This window comes from Gavia stellata, chromosome 13, assembly GCF_030936135.1.
Source record: "Gavia stellata isolate bGavSte3 chromosome 13, bGavSte3.hap2, whole genome shotgun sequence".
Taxonomy (NCBI): Eukaryota; Metazoa; Chordata; class Aves; order Gaviiformes; family Gaviidae; genus Gavia; species Gavia stellata.
The window spans coordinates 20,469,249-20,487,454 of record NC_082606.1 but is presented as its reverse complement, the minus strand read 5'-3'; the positions used below and the strand labels follow the sequence as shown (position 1 = coordinate 20,487,454).

At 40.1% G+C, this 18,206-nt stretch overlaps 1 protein-coding gene across 7 annotated transcripts in view; it reads right to left on the bottom strand.

The window, feature by feature from the left end:
* The window catches only part of MEF2A (myocyte enhancer factor 2A), a 96,637-nt gene extending 79,466 nt beyond the window's left edge, over positions 1–17,171 (bottom strand). For all 7 annotated transcript variants that reach the window (XM_059824000.1, XM_059824003.1, XM_059824006.1 and 4 more), the window contains exon 1: positions 17,133–17,171. The gene's annotated coding sequence lies outside the window, so the exon portion shown is untranslated. The remainder of the gene's footprint in view (positions 1–17,132) is intronic.
* Between the last annotated feature and the right edge of the window lie 1,035 nt (positions 17,172–18,206).

The window sequence follows — 18,206 nt, the reverse complement described above, 5'->3', positions numbered from 1 at the left end:
CACTGACCAGGTTTCATTTTGACATTAGAACTTCTGCACTAAGGGACCACATTGGACACACCAAATCATCTCTAATATAGGATTTTTTTTTAATGAACCAGGAGAAACACTTGTACTAGCTACACACAGAATATGTATTCATATAGCGTCACACATAAGCACATGATTGAGATACTTTATCTGGTCAAATAGCATCATATTGGCTAAGTGCTAATACACAGCAGTACTCTGCCTGAGAGCTTTAACATCAAATCTGGGCCATCTTTGCCCTTACAGGTTTCCAGGCAGCTGCTGGTAAGAATTCCCCACCCCCCAACCCATGGGAGCACAGAAGCTGTCACTGCAAATAAAAAAAAAAATCTCCTCAAGAACCATGCTTCACCTCCACATAACTGTCAAAAACCTGAGCCTAGCTGAATTATAATGTTCCAATTGTTTACTTCTGCTAAACTTTGCATTTGACTTATTACTGCTCAAATATTTACACCATCACTTCCTTATCTGCATCAGACTTGAACCCATTTTTTCATTACATCTTATTTGAAAATTTTTTTTTCATCTTGATGACTTGAGTTACATACCATTCTGACCTGCTATTAGCAAAGTCACAGCACGGAAGAACAACACACACAAAAAAAAAGTATAAGCACATTAGAAGTATACAACAGTTAACACAGAGCAGTCTTATACCGGATTCCTTTTGCAAAGAATAAATTAAAATTTATTAATAAATTAATTAAAACCAAGAGCTACACTGATAAAAAGCACAGAAAAGTAATGAAATAACTGAACCAGTAAACTTCAATATGAAGACAAAACTAGGAAATGTGGTCAACAAACACAACTTTTCTACAAAAAACATGTTTTTCATCCTTCTAATTAACATGTTTCTGACTGCACCATTAAAAATGTAGCTTCCAAATTTCACCAATATAGTAAAAAATTAAAAACCAGTGTTACTACTGCAAGCAAGTAATATTAGGGTCCTACAGAGAAAAGTTACAGTCTTACAGATTATATGAAACATGTTTTGACTAACAATAAATGCTCAATATTATACAAAGCACCTTAAAAGACCACTGACCTTGGTGGAAGACTTGGAATTAAACTACCTGCAACTGTTTGACATGTTACAGGTTACTCTTATTTCAGAAGCAAACAAAAATCCAACAACAACAGAAATCAAAACCTACCTAACATGATTATCAATAAAAGCATGGCTTGCATAATGTAAAACTATACAGATATTTGGTTTTAAGATCAGGTAGTAATTGTTTCGTTTCTCCAAAAATGTTGGTACATAATTGGCCAGTTTTGGAGCATCTACTTTTCAAGACCCCAGGTGGAAAAAAGGAACAAAAAAATCTGTTCATGCGACATACCCAGCTGACTGATCTGGAACTTTATTCACAAGAGCGTTAGAAGACAAACCAAAAATGAAAGGGAAGATATTAAGATAAGTAAAAACGAGATACATACCGAGAGTAGAATTCACAAGATTTTCTCTTCCTCAGGAGAAAACACACTAGCACTTTATTTAATAGATAAATCTGACAGAAAAATCATCTACCCACTGGGAAGTGAAATGAATGAAAGCTCCAAAAAACAGCAGAGAAAGACAGAAGGGGATGGGGGGTGGGGAGGGGGAGGCGGAAATACTGCTGATTTACTTGCAACTATCTCTCAAAAAAAAATTATAAAGAATAAACAACTGAAGTCTGACATATTCACTCTTCCAGATCCTCATACCAAAAATCATATGCAACATAGCTTCAATTGTTTACATCACTTCATTTTAGCCAAGTCACATGGCATGCCATGCCATACCATACCTCCTCTTCAAAATACTGTTCTGCCCTGTCACACTGATGAAGAACAGGACAAGAGATTGCTAAATTGCACCTAGGCAGGGAGACAAGGATTAAGGCATTCGCACCAGGGTCAGAAAGCAACCAACCAACTTCAAAAGGCAAGGCACCAATCTTAAATTTCCTTAACAGCAAAACACTCAAAACAAGGCAAGGTTTGCCAATAAAAGTAACATTTGCAGCTAAAGCAAGGGATTAGCAGACAAGCTTGAGGTACAGAAGTCTTCCGGATCACAATTTAAACTTCTAATTTAACCTGCAGGTATCAACTGGAGAACTGAAAACAAATGTGAAAATGCGGCACTCTCACTAGAAAATTATTTCTAATTTTTTATCTTCCATATTTGTAAATAGCAAGAGCTGATGGAAGTTATATCTGGCAGAATGAAGTCCTTAGTTAAAGCTAAGGCTTCTCAGAGTTAGGCATCCATTTGGTGAGATCAAATTACAACAGAGTAGAAACTACCACCATCATCATCCAGCTATTATCAACACCACAAGATCTGTATGCTGGACAGTTCAGAAGCCTCTGTCATACATACAGATCAAAATGAAACAAAATTTTTCATCTCCCTAGTTTTCCTGACTTGTTAAAAGCCATCTGAGCCAAAATTTTCTTCTTAGAACAGAGGTACCAATCCAGACCACAGACAAATTTTGGAACTACAAGTTTTACCAAAAGCCACAAACTTCATTGTAGTCTAATCATCTAAATGAAATATGTAAACAAAAATAAGATTTTTTTTTTTTTTGTAAGGATGACTGATTTAAATTTGTCACACAGTAATTATGAAGCATTTCAAGCCTACTTTTGAAGGCATTTCACACAGCAAGGCTTGCTAAATCAAAGAATCTTAATACATTCTCACAATACATAAAAATGACAAAGCCACATTTAAGAAAGAAACAAATGGAAAAAGAATAAGAGTTGGTGGGTGCTGACTGAATTTGTTTTACTGGAACATATCAAATAGTTTCAGTACTCTTCTGCTAAATATATGAAGAAAAGCTGAAACAGGAATTCACAGCTACAAACCACACAAGACCATGTGATAAGATATACCCACCTCAAAACGCAGGTGCCTTGCCATCCACATCTCGCTAGTGAATAGTCATAACCAAACTTATTAACTCAGTTTCCCAAAGACCTAATACATGACAAATATGACTCTTAAGATGCATTCTCCATTAAGAAACAGGTTTGCCCCATTCGGGTACTACAATTAAAGAGCATTTTGTGACACCATGGATTTTCAAGCGGTAGGGATAAAAAAATAAATGCTTTCCCTGCGTGGGTACCCTAACATATCATTGACTTACACAGCTACACTAAACTTCTTTCAAAGTAGTCTGCATACATCTATCTACACACATCTATCACAATATAGCTTTACCTTCGCTCTAAGAGGGGATCTGAGAAATTCTAGCTAAACAGACTAAAAGACTATTTTCCTGAATTTGGTCTCTAATCTGGAAGACAGATCTAATTAGTAACATTTTTCCCCATCATATGTTGTTCAGTACAGTACCTTATAGCAAGTCTTTCAAATGACAGCATTATTACTATAAGCCAAGGAAGTTGCTGTATAGGAAATATAGATAAGGCCTATAAGCTTGTAACATGTCTAAGCATACTGCACAGACCTATTGGATGCACAGGGCTAAGGTCTGGGTGAAGAACCTTCTGGTTTTAGGAGATTTCATATGTAAATTGCCCAAGACTAGCGAAACAGCACTACAACCCAGAAACACCTTTTAAAGAAAAATTAGAAAACAATACGGACGTTATCTTCCCTCATTTATCCAAATGGCTCTGAGCACCTCGAGATACACTGCATCTTCCCACGGGCAGAGTATGAACCCCAGGCAGTAAGAGGGCTGAAATCTCCTGTAACAGGCACAGCAGACAAAGCAGGAGAGAAGGGCTGGCCACAAGTTGGCTGGATTGGGCGGACAAATGGTGTGTGCCCTTCTCTACCACTAAACTACAGCCACAGCTCCCTTCACCTTCACCAAAGTCCTGGAATTCCAGAACAGCATCTCAACACACTGGTGCATTCAGGAAATTAAGAGTGGCAATGTGCAGATCTAAAACTACATGCGCTAGATTGAACAGTCAGACTTCAATATTTATTGTAGCTCTCAAACAGAAATATATGGTTTCGCAATGAATGATTGCAGACATGTTCTCTAAACAATGATAATCCAATTAGGTATCACTCATTTAGACAGATACATTACTTCAATTATGCTCAAATTGCCTCCTATTGCTAAAATAAAAGTTAAATAATTTAATTTAGTGCGGGAATACAGCAGAGGAGAAAGAGACAAAGACTTGGATTAAAAAAGCTTATGTGAATGCCAAAAAGAGAAAAAAATGGTTCCCTACATGCTCAGGAACCACTAGAACCCTTTAGCATTTTTTGCCAAACATGGTTTTACATATTTTTTAATAGTGTTTTAGAAATTTTTGCTAAGGCAACTTGTGTATTGACTTTAATACAGCCAACATGCTGTATTATAAAGAAGACAATAGCAAGATCTGACTAACGTGCATTAAAGAAAACACATTCACTACCATGGGAACCCTGTTAGAATTCACCACTATTTCAAGTAGTCTACAGGAAGCTTTCAGTGCTAGATTTCCTCTCCTAATAATCTCTCTACTAATACTTCTAAGACAAACAGTATAATGGGGAACAAGCACACAGGTAATGTCGTCAGCTTACAGCACTTTCATCTAAATAGGTCTAACAGACACAAGGAAACATGGTAGAAAGAATACCAGAATAAGATCTCCAACACTTACGCCATCACTGCAGCCAAGGATTTAGCTGGAACATTGAAACTAGTTCTCTTAAAACTCATTGTAAGCACAGTTAGTGAATGTGGGAGAAACAAGGAAAAAAGAAAAAAAACAAAACACACACAACACAAAAAAAAACCCCAAGTAGTACAAGAAATGTACCAAATTCAGTTGAAAGCTGACTTAATCTAATCTGGTCTAGAAGTTTCACCAGAGTAATTTTGTTGTGACAAACTGAACCATACTAAAATGATGCCTATAACAAGCTTTTGGGATACACAGCTCTAACAGGAGGAGAAGCAGGTTCCACCTCCCAATCTTCAGTTACATTGCAACTCTATCTGTATACGTAAAAGCACCAGCAATACCAGCAAAATAAAACTAGAGTTAGTTTAAACATTAAACTACACGTAGGGCTTGCCAAGTTACTGCCATTTACAGGAAAAGCTCAAGAAATCTAGCAGCATACGCAAGACACTAACGTACAGTCAAAAACTACTTTTCTCACTTCCTGTGTGAAGGTAGTATACAAAACCCACCTGGAAGTAGAAGTCAAACATTATCAGGAGAATTTGTTTTTAGCTACGTCTTACAGAGTCCAAGTGAGTCTTTCAATGATGCTCTGCAAACTCAAACACTACATAATAAAAGCGTTTCTTACAAGTTTGGTTTGGTTTTTTTTTCAGGGTTTGAGAGATCAAAAAACAGGACCTAAAAATGTCAATGTAGGAGTTTTATTAGACTCCAGAATGAACAGTTATCAATTCAAAAATAGAACAAGCTTTCCCTAAAAAGCATTTTAGACGTTGAAATAATAGAACTACATTTTCTGCTTAAAGTCAAGAGCAGCCAGTATTTGTATACCTAGCATTAGCTACTGAGGATCTGAACATTTCCCTAGTTGGATCACACTAAACACTGAAATCCATTTTTAATCAACAAAAAGCATGGCAACTTGGCACATAATTTTGGAGTTTGCTTTTTTCTTTTTTTTTAATGAACTTCAGAAAAATAAGTACTCTTCTACAGAAATCCAAACAAAAAGATGTCTTGCAGAAAATATGGAATAAATCTCATCACAAGCAGCATCCTGAATGTATCGTATATCAAGTTCCTTCTCCTGCATAGCAACAAGAAACAAAAAGTATTCTAATCCCTTGTTCAATATCGTAGCAATTACAATAACAACTGCAGCACAAGCTCTTCCAAAAACACGCATTTTAAATGTGGAGCTTACCCTTCAGAATTAATACACCTACAACAATCCTTTCCATTAATATATGCAATTGTTTCCTTGCCCAAATTTGTATTTGTGCCTAAGGAGATGGAAATGGAAAAGGAAGACAAGACAATTATAGAAAGTAGTCAAACCTAGATACACAGTCTCAAGTAAGTAGATACATTAATGGTAGGACACTTCAAAGTTTAAAGGTCTGAGACCAGAAATACTCATAAGTTTGAAACAAGAAGGAGTTTGAGGTAAGATGAGGCTCACTCTCTCTCTCAAGCGTAAAAGTTGATAAACTAAGCCAGACACACTCAAGCTACAAACACAAAAGAACAAACTAAGCAAAGGAACACCCTCGGAACTGAATTTTATATCTTCATTCCACTTCACTTGTATCTTGGTTGAAACAAAACAAAAGCTGCTTTCTAGTTACTTTACTTGGGTGTTGTCAAAATCCTGAAGGAAAACATCTGTAAATCCTAATACAGGTGGGCTGAAGCATTCATGTTCAAAATCCAGTTATATCTTTGAAGAATTCTCAGCTACTACTTCCTTCCTCCCCTGTGGCTCAAACACTGACACATCTCTGTGGGTGCACTACATGAAACCCAATGATTGGGCTGGCTGTCCGTCCCTTCACTGTTCCAGTATTGCTAACAGATCAGACTATTTTAAGATAAGCTAATTACACCAGTGAAGCATCTTATAAGCCATTAAGATTAAGCAGAAGAGACCATGAAGAATTAAAAGCAGTGAAGTACAGATAAGACAGAAGCAAGAATTGTGATCTCAGCTATTCAAGATAAGAAGCCTGGAGGATTCGTCGTCAGACTGCAACTCCGAATTTTAGTCTGTACTTACTTTCTCCTGCTTCTAACAGTTGTAACAAGCACAAAAGAAACTTCACATGAAGGGCTGTTGTTCCTTACACCTTCAGAAAATTAGTCATTCAAGCCTTAGAAGAACAACACACCAAAATATTTGTGGCTTGCTTGTAGGCACTACCTACATGCATGCAAGACAGACAGCTACCGAAACAAACATAGATGCCTTAAAAGAAATAGATCTGAAGAAAAAGCCTCAGATTATAAGTGAGTTTGTTGCACAGAAAGTTTTCAAGATGTTTATCAGATCATCTTCTCATTAACGTTTCATTAAAGGAATTCACAACGGAAAAGCAGGTTGAAACCTCTTTTGAGAGCCAGTCAGCCAGTATCTTCAGGAATATTGTGGTAGGTCTTATTACTGAACAATTCAGCCTTAAAAATACCATGTTTTAAAAAATAGGATCTAGACAGTCCTCAATAAAACACAGATATGAGCCTCACATGGGGGGGTGGGGGATATTTTAAATAAATTTATTGGTATCTCTTAAGAACAAAACAAGATATTCCCTCCACTCTTCTGTTCCTTTGGGTGGGGGGGAATGACACGGGCAGGGGAGATTAGGCATAAGGTGTTAGAAAAATCTAAATGGTTTCTAGACATGCAGGTCTTCTGACTTTCTTTGATGCAAATAAGCTCCTGCTCCCCCACCTCCAGAACAAATGCATAAGAGAAGCAAACTACTGTCCAAAGCTATAAGCAATTATGGTCCAAAGTCTGGCAAGGGAAAAGCAAGACAGGCAGTTGCAATCGCAACCCATTGAGCTTCTATTCTAGATCACAAGAATCACATCCTGAGTACAAATGCTGCAGAGTCGATTCTCTGCACAAAATCCCCAAACGATTACAGAATTTTGCAAACAGCATCTTGACCAGACTCTCTGGGTAGGAAGAAATCACAAAAGTTCTACACAACTATCTTCCCATATACTTACAAACAGCCATCATCAAAATGAAGATCTATTTAAGATTTAACTTTATTCTGCTGAATGAATGAATCACAGCCTAATATGGCATTTAGATCAAATCAAATACATTAAAAGGAAAGCAAATTAAGAAACTGAATGCAGAGTTTTAAGTCATCCTACCTTCAAAAGTTTATTTTCATAAAATTAAATAAAAACACTTAAGAAAATAACACTGTTTACTGATATAAGATTAGGGCATTATCAGTGATGGCACTAAAATCTTGAAGATGGAACTATTACCCACAGCTTTCTAAACCTGCTTTTCTAATAAGATGAGGCTTATGGGATCACAGTCTGTTCTCCCTCATTAACAGCTTCTGATTTAATTGGCCAGTTTCAACCAAGTGCAACAGAAAAACTATCAATTATTTTTAAGACTTTTTATAAAGTGCTGCAGAGTTTTTGACCTGGCAGTTGCACATAGCCCCCAAGCGAAGCACCTGACCTGCGGTGACCAGAGAAGCAGCAGGTTCTGTTGGATCACTCAGGCAGTCAGCAGGCACCTGTACTCAGACTAGCCACAGCTAGCAGGCCTTTCAAGATATTTAAAGAACCTACAAGAAATACACTGTATAGAGGGGATACTCCGAAAGATCGGGAAATTACAGAAGAGTTGAAAAATAAGGGAAATGCAAGTAATAAAACTTACAGAACTTCCAAAACCACTACTTTACTATTACTGTTCAGACTATTTTTAAATTTAAATTTTTCCACTGTTTCTCCAAGCTATATTTTAGTATCATAAATAAAATGGGCTATAGTACACAGAATGAGAATTTCCATATACACATTGTCTTTGTTCTTCCCTCTTCCCCATACCACGCTTCATTTGCTCCTGAGCAACCCAGCCATAAAGCTGGAATTCTTTTATCTCATGCAATCCCACTGGTTATGCTTGCCTAGAGCCAATATTAACAGGACAGTCTACAGATCCTTTAATGACTTCCATCTCTGCTTAGACAAAAATTAGAAGAAAAAAATGGCAGCAAAACCCAATAGCACCCATTAGTAACAACAAGCTGGTTGTAGCCTAGGCTTGCTCTAAAGTATTTCTTCGGTCCTGTAGCAAGACCTGATGGTTACGCTCATCCAGGAGCTCAGCCGGGACCCCAACTGCTGCACAAGCATGTTCGGATCACCAGAGGGTGCTGCAGGGGCTCATAACATGACTACACAGTAGATTTGGGCTTGGATCATAACCTTCTAAGATGGGGCAAACCCTTTTCTCAGCTTTTAAAAGAAGCATTTTTTACTTGGATCTCTTAATAGTCATAACATTTCAATCCCTCCCTCCAATCACCTCTTCTGAAGTGAATGACTTATGTTCTGATAGAATCCGGTGCAAGTTTTATATAAGCACCTTGTGCTAACACACTTCATTGTAAACACGTATGTACTTCACAGCAGCAGGGTTCATGAACGAATTCTAGGGCATCCTCAAAAGGTAACTATAAAAACAAGCATGTCACCACTAGGCTTAACTTGACAGTACAGGAGTCCATCTCCTCAGCAAAAACATATGGGAAATCTACAAATAGAGAAAAAAAGACTGCAACCCACTGAACTAGGGAAGTCTCATATATAGGGCATGCTAAAAGTATCTGCAGGAAGATTTACTGAAAAGCAGCTGGTGGGATAACTGCGGGCTATCAGGTTACATTTCATCTTACTGTGAATCCAAGCCTCCTATGTAGATAAGGCTGTAAAAAATTCAACTAGGAGTCACTAGAAGCATCCTTCAGAATGCTAAGACAGTAACAGTAGTTGAAGTTTTCAACTCTCCCATAACCCTATTTCATCTTCTGAACAAATCATTCGTCTTTTAAAGTACTTCCTTCTATTTTGCGGGAAGCATCTAAATGACTCCAGCATTCAGGAACATTAATCACTTATGTCTTAAAATCCAGAACTTTCAATCACATTTTACTAGTTCCTTGAAGCTACTGAATTAACAGGGATAAATAGAAACATTGACCAATAGCTTTTTTTTTTAAAGGAAAGAAATCATTTTACAATTATCTTATGATAACTCTTGTTGTTTCCCCCCTCTCCTCAGATTTCAACTCATATTAAACCCATGACAAAGTCTGGGGGACGTTTTGAATTTCTCTGTGTCCTGAGAACAAGTGTTCTGTATTTCTATCTGATTTTGTAATACAGATTTGGTAAAATAAAATATTTTTAAGATTTCAGTTAATTCAATTGATAGGTTTCCCATTACTTTTCTGATGGCTATTCAGGTTAGCAGTTTTCATATTTGTGATGAAGAAAACAATGAGCGGCTACTTAAAACTAAAAATTATTCTTTGATATTCAACAATGTTACTACATGCTCTACATACTCCTTGTGAATTTTTAGAGTATTTGTGTTAATAACTAGAACTTCTGCAAATATAGCCATATTCCACATCTCCAATATCCAGTGAATACCTGCCTCCACCTACTGATCATATCTCTCTTCAGCCATGCAGGATTTTGCCTCCTTCCCCTGAAGGAGTTCTTCTAATTTAGTGCTTCCTAATGGAAACCATTAGTACTTTTACTGCTGGCACTTTTTTCATAGTCGAGCCCAACATCTCTCAAAGCAAAGATCTTCGTATATGTTTCAGTGACAAAAAGTTAAGAGACCACCATTTGGAATGCTACGAACAAAGATAAGGAGAACAACAAGGGGACAAAAAAAAAAAAAAACCAACAACACACAAACCACAAAAACCCTAACGCTCCAAAAGAAACACAGGAGGATATTAAGGAAGTTTCTCAGAGGAAATCCTTATTCTGCACTCAAAAGCTTCAAATCCCAAAAGCCAACTAGCCAAGCTAATATTTGTGTTATCAAACCCAGACTAACAAACATAATTTCACAGCCTATAGGCTCAAAGATTTCAGCAGAAAGCACTTTTCACTTGATGTATACAAAAAGGGAACAGTGCATCTCTTGCCATACCTTTTACTTTGCCCTATTTTACGCTGAAACCAACAGGCTTCTGAGCATAAATTTAAGACACCTGAATTGCAATTAAAACCTCGTATTATTACATAATAATTTGAACAGCTCCAAGGAAAAATGAAGATATTTAGTTACTGAAAAATTTAGTTTAATACCCTCACTGCATGACAACATAATACAAGCACAGTGATGATGGAACATCCCATTTTCTCAAATATTCTCAGAAGACTCAACACTTTGAAAGTTCACGCTGGAGAAAGCAACATTTTTTTAATTGCTACATACACCAACTTATTAGCAGTCATTCTTGTCAGCTTACAGTTCTTAAAACAGGATGCATGCAGTCATATCAGGAAGAGGGCAGTTGCTGTGAAAGAATGATACCAAAACCAAGATGTCCTTAATGTTGATAACCTTACAAAATGTTTCTGAGCTATACTATACAAGTTTTCCACAACAGTAAGATGGTCAATTAAATACAATTCAGAACATCTGGGGAAAGATGTCCACTTAAAACCTCTGTCACTTCTTCTCATATCTGAGAAAAAAACCCTATAATAACTTTTTCCTCAGCCTCCCAGTCTCAAGTATTGCAGATTTTGTGAGGTATGGGGTGGGGGGGGAGGTCACCTTATCCTGCCACCTTTCAACGTTTTTTTCAGCGGACACTGCCAAGGCAAGTCTGTTCTGCCTTTTATGACCCCTCATCTTTTTGTATCTGTGTGTCTATCTGTGAGTCTCCCAAGGTTCAACTGCTTGCTTACTCTCCTCTCTTACAACTGTTTATAATTCTTTTTACGCTTACAATACTTTCCTACATATCATAAGGGATACCAAAATGATCTCCTCTGAATTCTCTCAACTCTGTACGCCAGTATCTTCAAGAAAGAAATGTTTTAACAGCATAGCCACAGCATAGCTCAGTTATAGATGTGCTTATATAATTATATGGCTAAAAGTTGGATAATTTATCCCCCTTGACCTTCCAAACATTGTAAGTGATCACAGAAAATTACAAGATCAGGCCTGTGTATATTGGTACAGCACTCAATACTGATACTGACCACAGCTTGCAAATATTGCTGCAGGTATCAAGATGACATACCCACTTTACATATTCTCACAGGTCTATGGTTAGCTTTCAAACAATAAAAATAACATTAGTACAATCCATACAATCCTAAATTACAGTGTTGGAAGCAATCTGGTTTTCAAATGAAGCCGAGTTTCAAAAACACTCGAAGGGATTTAAAGTAAATGGAAAAAATCCTTCATCCCCCCTAATTATCATCATAAAAGTATCATGAGCACAAACCCATCCATTCTACATCCTACCCTTTTAGGTGATCTCCGACCACCACAGTGAAGGCAAACACATTTTTCTCCCAGTTATTTAGCTCTTTATTTAAAAAAAAAAAAAAAAAAAAAAGGAAAAAACCACAGTAAAAGATGCTTTGTCATCAATGCCTGGTACACAGATACTTAATGCAAGCACCTTTCCACAACTATGCTTGGCTGATAAATCCTAACACTTTTTATCTTGCTATACTTAAAATAGGTATGCAACAATACTTAGTAAATACTAGTGAAATCCAGCTGAGCACAAAGCAATACAGAATGCACTTTTAAATCTCTAGGTTGGCCCATAAGGACTTCGGCCGAATTCAAAAGCTCTTCAGGGACAGAGACAAATATAACTGGGAGACCTACCTAATTAAGCATCACTAACTTTTTGAATATAAATTAGTTAATTCCCTGAAAAATAATTCAATTAATCACACTCTTATTAAGAAGGATATGTTTTCTTCTCATCACATGGGCACGCTTGTACTGTTACAACACATGGGGAACAAAAAGCATAGTGCTTTCTGTAGAAAAGGTTCTATACTCCCCTGCATCAAAATTTTGAAAAAAGACTGACCACAAAGTTTAGCTGTCTTTACCCAACAGTCATTCCTGCCTAATTCTTCACTGCAGCCTTAGATTAAGGAGCAAAGGAGAAAGGAAGATTACCATATATACACCATTTAAAATATTCTAACTCAATGACTGTTTTGGCGGGGGGGAATTGAAATCTCAGGAACAGAGTTGTCTTGCAAGATATTAATTCTGCTTTAGTGTCAAATGGAAATGACAGTATACAGTACAAGGGTTTACGTTCCTAAAGAAATCGTATTTGAGTTAAGGATAAAGAAACCTAGAAAAATTCTCACAGAACCATTAAATATAAGTCTATACAATACAGTTGATAAACAAAAATAAGATGACCCTTAGTATGGAAGAAAAAAAAAAAATCCCTTCCTTTCAATTCCATAAGCAATAATTTGAAGGATCAAGTGTTAAAATAAGAATGCACCATTATGAGGGTGGTGGTAAGGGGTAGAAATCTAGATCAGATGCTTACTTTAAAATAAACAAAGCAATCTATAGTATTGTGGGCTACAAACTTAACCCTCCATGGCATTATTCATTAGTTGGTACTCTACCACAGAACACATGCTGGGGAAGGGGAGGGTAATTGTCATATTACACAATAGAAGCCTGCTTTTAACTCTTAGTAATACTACTTTGTTCATTCATTAGATACTGTATCAATGACCTGAAACGTATTTTGATTAGCTGTCCAAAAAAGTTCCTAAAGTCTTTTTACTGGAAGGTCAACAAAATTAACTTGGGGGGGACGGGACGGCGAGGTAATCAAAAGAATGTCTTGCTGTAATCCTACAGGCTTCATAAGACACCAAAACCACCTTGTAAACATTCAGGGAAAAAGTCAGCTATTTCAGGATCTGACTGCACCTTTGGGGACTTCAGTCATTTCACATCCTAGGAGAAAAAGTTAAACTAAACCCACATTCAGTATCATTTCAGTAACACATTGGCTAGTCCATTCAATTAATTATTGCACTAGCCTTTCAAGACTAGCAGTAAAGCACACAAGAAAAAAGAGGAATGATGCATTTATTTTCCCTGCTTACTTTACCAGAGCTGAAGGAATCAAATCTGAACGCAAGACAACATGCACCAAAATTCACCCATATTATCACAGACATAGATTTTGACTTCTGTTCCATTTGATCAATTGAAGAACCCATTATTACACATGTGACATAATATCTTTCAAATACAAGGAAGATAAAAACTTAATAAAGCCACTTTGTGCATTAAGAAGTTACGCAGCATATATGTCACCACATCATGTTCACATTAATTCAAAGTAAGTTTTGTTTCAATGAGAAGGAAAAGTATGTCCCAGTGTTTTGCACATATTATCAGGCTGCTGTCATGACTGAATAGGCCCAAAGCCTAAGTTTTACACAGAGTTATTTAATCCTGTGGCCTTTAAAAATATAAATTAAGAAGTTGGTGAGTTGAATAAAATGTGCTAATGTCAATTTCAGAAAAGATATTTTTAAAAAATTGACCTGGAACACAGACATCTCTCATGCAAGGCATAACAAACTGCTGTTATTACAAATTCAAGATACTTCTTATTCAGGCAAAAAACTTATTTCCCAAACTAATACAGATTTGCACATTACATAGCATTATACTACACTATTTCTACTACTGTTACAGGATTAGTCAGCTGTGTTTTGTTATGCACGGCATGACTGAGAGCAGGCAAGGTAGCATGGCATTGTTCACAGACTTGCATGGTGCTTCCAGTATCTCGGAAGCAGCGCTTGGGCCCAGAATACACAGAATGACATCAACAAGTTATCTGAGAAACTTGGCTAACATTCTAAAATAAACCCTGTAAAAGCTTTGCTGCCCACATTAACCAGTTTAAGGCAAACCGCACACACTTCAGCTCAAATAAGGTTTCTAAATAAGATAGGTCTTCTGCCATAATAAGCCATTTTATTCGCCAGAATTGTTTCAAGTTTTAATTCCACCAAGTCCTCCTCATCTTACTAGTCCAAAGGGACTCAATTCTATAGATCAATCTAACCAGCCTCATAAAATTCCATGTTCACTTAGTTAGTTCTTCATCCCTTATTTTGCAGAGAAGGAAAGTAATGTTATGTCAAAATAAAGGAATCTAAATCCAGATATCCAGGCACATGCAAAGCATTCTACGGTCCCACTCATTTATAGAGGTGAGGTGTAACCACATTGGTTTAAATACACACTTAAAAAAAGGAAGCAAAACAAGCAAACATAGAAGCTAAAGGCTGATATATTTCTACCATAGCTTACAATCTGGAAATGCCTTCTCACAAATAAATGATTAGAAATGCTAGAATATTAAAACTGGTTTAGATGAGTTGCACTGGCAGAAAGACAGACTGCCATCTACACTAAAATTGTTCGGAAGTAGATCCCGTCCCTCTCACTGAAGGATTCTTCTCGTTTACCGATGATACTCTTCTACTGCTACTGGTGGACGACATCAACTACAGATTTAGAAAAGAATTATGGAGAAGAAAAATAACTAACCAGGGCACTGGGTTATTTTCCTTCCTAAATTCCAAACTGAATGCCCTCAATCAAACAAGGCTCATCTCCAACTGGCCAGCAATATTACAATCCCTTAACATCAAGACAAATTGTTCCATTCTCTCATTTTTGTTTTGCTAGCTAAACAAGTATAGAATTTTAAAATATCATTTCGTAATTATGCCCTTTAGTGACCAAAAGTGTTAAAATCACATCCTTTATTACAATTCTACTAAATTATGTAATTGAAAGACATGTCATTTTGCACATATTCTAGCACCTAAATGAAAAAAATAGTTTAAAAGAGGAACCTCATACTTCTCCCCCAAATGCAAATCGCTTGTTAGGGAGAATGAAAAAAACAAAGATTACATTCTTACGTGTAAGAGGTAGAGATGAGCATTTTAAATAATTTTAGAAACAGACAGAATAAATTATAGGAATGTTGCTCTAACACCTTTTGCACAGGTTGTTTAAACACTAGTAGCAATAACAAGACAACAGAAATATCTATCAAAATAGAGATATCAAAACAGAGATTTTTCATTTTTCAAAAAATGAAAAAAGAATTATATAAGGAACAATTGTGTGTAGACAGTTAACGTAATTAAGTTTGAAAGCTTACAGCCTTCCTTATACTACATAAAAATTTACCAGACTCTGAAAAAGGTTTAAAATAAATACTGTCTATATGACCAATGCCATACCAAACCACATTTTTTCCTTGCTACTGTTTACAGATTATTCCTTTTCCTTGCTCCTTTGTACTTCCCAGAACCCCTTTCCCGCACTGTTCATAATAAATTTGGTCTTTGCGTAAGTATGGGACACAATGGTTTTACACTAAGCACTAAAAAAAGCCGCTTCTTAGATTGCCCCCCCCCCCCCCCAGAACTCCAGTTTCTCAACTCTAAAATTAATCACCTGTCAAACAAGTCACTTTGGCTTAGTTTTTCTAAGCCATTCCATTCTAGTCCCCACCTAGCATCTCAAAAGCAGGTAGAAATTTATTGGAAAACATAGCTCCATAAACTCAAAGAATTTACTGCCTTTCCAGTCTCTTTTCTCATCCTCCCGACTGCACAGAGCCGCTGAGCACAAAACCCTACTTGCAGCACGACACAGCTGTACCTTCAATCTTTTCCTCCTCTGGACAAAACATCCTCTAGTTTACACATTAGCGAACAGTTCCTCCTCCCATTCGCAACGCACCTTTACGCGGTGTACAACTACTTGAACAATTTCTACCTTCACCTCCTCCCTCCCCGACCCCCCCATCATTTTCGGTAGCGTATACTACGGACAGACTCCGAGGACGGGTTTTTCGTTTGTTTGTTTTTAAACGTGATGTTGCTTACCCAACGTGGCTGCCGAGACGCAGGACAAAAGGTACTTTTCCTCCCCGCCTCTCCAGGCACCCGCACAGCCCGAGCCGAGCAGTCGGCCACCCAGGCGAAGGCGGTCTTACCTCAGTGCTCCCCGAACGCCAGGGCCTCGCACCCCACCCTCTCTCCCCGGTGCACCAGCCCCCGGGCGCACTCCGCTGGCCTGGTCCACAAATGCCCATCCTCTCCTCCGGCCAGCGGTGCAGGAAGTTCTGGAGAGGCCCCGGGCGCGGGGAACTTGCCCACCCGCGGGACCCCGCCGCCCCCGCGCCGCCCCGGCCCGCGCCCCTCCCCCGCCCGCCCCCCGCACCAACTTCCCCGCCAGCACCCCCCGCTCCGCTCCGCTCCGCTCCGGGGCCGTCGGTACGGCAGAGCGGCAAGGGGATGGCGGGGGGGGACCCTCCTTCTCCCTCCTTTCCCCCCTCCCTCAGCCACTGCCCCCGCCCGGCACCCACTGCCCCTGCCTCCGACCCCGCTCGCTCGCCTCCCCCCGCGCCTCGCCTCCGACCCTCGCCACCGTCCGCAGCCGCCGGGCTGAGGGAACGCTCCCCCGCCCGCCCGCTCGCCCCCAAAAGCGAGGACCCCCCTCGCTCACTCACCCGCTCGCGTCCCCTCGCTCCCCGCCGCCACCGCTCCTGCCTCCTCCCCGCTGAGGCTCCTCAGGAGACACTGACACCGGCGCACGGATACCCGCTGGGCGCTATTTTTGGGAAACAAGGCCCAACCGGGGCCGGAACTACTTCCTCTGTCACACTCTCTCCTCAGGCGGCGCTGCCGCTCCCAAAGATATCCTTCCGCTCTTTTCTCCTGGCAGCTCGGACGTCGCTGAGGGCGCTCACCCGAGCCAGGCAGGGGCGGGACGAGGGGGACTGCGTGGGGAAAGACGAGGCGAACCTGCGGCCGGCGGCGGGGCTCGCAGCGCCCCGGTTTGAACACCCAGCATCGCCGGATTATTTTGTTTTACCATGGGGAGCGGCCGGGTCTACATTCTTCACCGCCGACCCGATCCTGCAGCGCCGCAAGCCGATAGGGCAACGCGCCGGAGTGAAGGGGCGGCAGCTCCAATCACAGCGCCCGCAAGAAAGGGGGGCGCCGGCCAACCAGAGAGCAGTTGATGGGCGGGGCGTAGCGAAACGTGGAGGCCTTGAGTGACAGGAGGGCACTCAATCAGAGAGACAGCGAGGGAAGCGGCAGCCAATCAAAGCCGAGCGTGTCCGGGCCTACTGCGAAGGAAGCCCTTGGCCGTGCCCCCTCCTCCCCAACCTTGGCGGCAGCGCATGCGTACAAAGGCTCCGTCGCTCTCCGGTCTGCCCCGTCCCTTGCTTCGCTGCCAGTGACGCACGTAGCCAGGTCAGCCCCAGCAGCAAGCGGCGCGTGCGCCTGCCCCGGCAGGGCAGGGCCGTGCGCGCCGGGGCCGGGCGGCGACGTGCTGAGGGGTTGCCGGGGCCTGCGGGCGGGCCGCGCCTCCCCGCCCCGCGGCCTCCCCCGCTGCCCACCGCGGTGCCAGCCCCGCAGCCCCCTACCACAGCCCGCCTCCCTCCTCAGGAGGAGAAACGGGAGGGGAAGGCCCCGCTTCTGCCGCGCAGCCAGCAGAGCTGCTTCCCCCGCTCTCATCTATCTCTCCCGCAAGGCAAAGCTTTGCTCCGAGGGTCCAAAACCATGTTCTTGCACTA